The following is a 2,500-nucleotide window of genomic DNA, read 5'->3' as shown; positions in this document are numbered from 1 at the left end:
CGAGGCAACAATACCCAATAGATCAAAATTATTAAATAAGGACATAATTAAAATTCTGACAGAAAAATCCGGACGAACTTACGACGCGATCAAAAAACTTAGGCAAAAAGAAAACTATAAAAAATTCTACACTGATGCTCTACATGAAGCCAGCCCACTAACCACCCGAAACATCTGTCCACTCACTCCGAAAATATTGCTTACCCGATGCAAAAATACACACTCTCTCTCAATAGGAAATACCAACACACAAGAACCACCACTGTCCCAAACAACCTCCAACAACAATAGTCTGCGTGACGACATACGTTATCTCCTAAACGAAATTAAAAATAATGTAGGCAAAGATATGGCGAAAATCATTGATAACTTATTATCTGACACACCATCCGATAACATAGTACAACTATTAGACCAATATATAAGAAAGATACCTGTTTACGTAACCAACCTTTGCGAAGAGAACAATATTTATATACCAACAACACAACAACAAATAAATAAGCCTAATAATAAAAACAAGAATAGCAATAAAAACAATAAAACCAGAAACACAAACGAAAACCCAAGGAAAGATAGAAACAACAAAAACAGTAAAAATCGGAACCGTAGACATCAGGAGGAAAACATCAAACAAGTTAACAAAAACACAAATGCACACAAGAAAAATACCAAACGAAAAGGAAACCGCGCCAAAAACAAATCATCCGAATACGCTCGCATCCAAAAACTATACAAAAAGAACCCAACCCAATTAGCCGAACACATAATTACAGGAAACCCATTGAACGTTACAGAAACACCATCCATGGAAGAATTCGAAAACTACTATACCAAATTATTTGAACACAGAGACTTAGGATGGAAACCACGAGAACCTAGAACAGACAATAGCAATAATATAGATTTATCATACCCAATAACACCAACCGAAATCCACGAACACCTTATCAAATTGAAACAGTCAGCCCCTGGTGTTGACGGAATAAACAGGCAGATCCTCAGACAGATCCCGCGTCATGAACTACGAGCGCTACTTAACATCTTATGGGCAACAAAAATTCTACCTCCAATACTGACATCGAACAGAACAGTGCTTTTACCTAAAGCCGGCGACTTATTAAGTCCAAAACAGTGGCGTCCTATCACCATTTCCAGCCTCATTTTACGCCTACTAAATAAGATCGTAGTAGCGCGCCTCGAAAACGAGATAAGACTTTTCCACTCGCAGAGGGGGTTTACAAGAACCGACGGGATAATGGCCAATAGCACAATTTTGCAAACCGTAATTAAAATGAACCGAGAAAAAGCAAAACCTTTTACCATATTAACCATAGACCTAGCCAAAGCCTTTGACTCTGTCAATATAATATCAATAGTAGACGCACTCATAGGAAAGAATATAGACACACACACAATTGAATATATAAAATGCAATTACAACGAAATAACCACAGTGCTAGAGTGCCACGGATCCCGTTCCAAACCCATAAATATAAAGCGAGGCGTCAAACAGGGCGACCCTATGTCCGGTTTTCTGTTCAACTTAGTGTTGGACCAACTTCTGGTAAAGCTGAACAACTGCGAGGGCATTGATGTGGGAGGCGCTAAAATACGGGCATTGGCGTTCGCCGATGATATCGTAGTGATGGCCCCCACTCCAAAAGCAATGCGAATAAACATAAACATCATTGAAAACTTTTTCCGCAGACATGGACTAGAAGCCAACCCGTCAAAATGCGCTGCATTCCAGAACCTTCGCGTCCCCGGCACAAAGAGACTCGTGGTGGATACACAGCCCCAGCTTCAAATAAACAATTGCCCCATACCAACGCTTGGTGTAGCTTCACAATTGAAATATCTTGGACACATATACAAATACAGCGGTACTACTGTACCATCCCCCTCCAAGCTCGAAATGATGCTGAAGAATCTGAAAACCAATCCATTAAAACCATGGCAGAAAATGAATATATTACAGAGATATCTTATCCCTCGTCTACACCACAGCCTACAAACCATGGATATCAATAAAAAGAAGTTAAAATATATCGACAACTGTATAATAAAATTCATTAAAACTATCCTACATTTACCTATAACCACACCAACACCGTATATACATGCCCCACTGAGTAGCGGCGGGCTGGGTATACCGTCGCTTACAACCCATATCGCCGCGGTGTATCTGAGGCGACTAGAACGCTTGAGGGCCCGCGGTGACCAGGAGGTGCGGTGCGTCTTAGACTCTCAGGTGGTGCAACGAGTAATGAACAAATTGAAAAACATCTTAAAAGATATTGCAGCTCCTTCTAAGCAAATGATACGCAACTATTGGTCAAAACAACTTCACCAATCCGCACTTGGCTGCGGTCTCGCTTCAATGACCCCGGGCATATCATCTTGGATTTATGATCCACCAAAATTCTGGAAGGGCCGTGATTACATCGGCGCGATCAATCTGAGGATCGGGCTCCTACCCACCAAGGGAGCCCCGTAC

General features: G+C 41.1%; 1 pseudogene; it reads left to right on the top strand.

Moving 5' to 3' along the window:
- Positions 1–2,500, top strand: part of LOC143261369 (large subunit ribosomal RNA) — an 8,289-nt pseudogene that overhangs the window by 3,684 nt on the left and 2,105 nt on the right.

The sequence above is a fragment of the Megalopta genalis genome, unplaced genomic scaffold (assembly GCF_051020955.1).
Source record: "Megalopta genalis isolate 19385.01 unplaced genomic scaffold, iyMegGena1_principal scaffold0049, whole genome shotgun sequence".
NCBI lineage: Eukaryota > Metazoa > Arthropoda > Insecta > Hymenoptera > Halictidae > Megalopta > Megalopta genalis.
The sequence above is the reverse complement of the archived record's forward strand: the minus strand, read 5'-3'. Positions and strand labels throughout refer to the sequence as shown.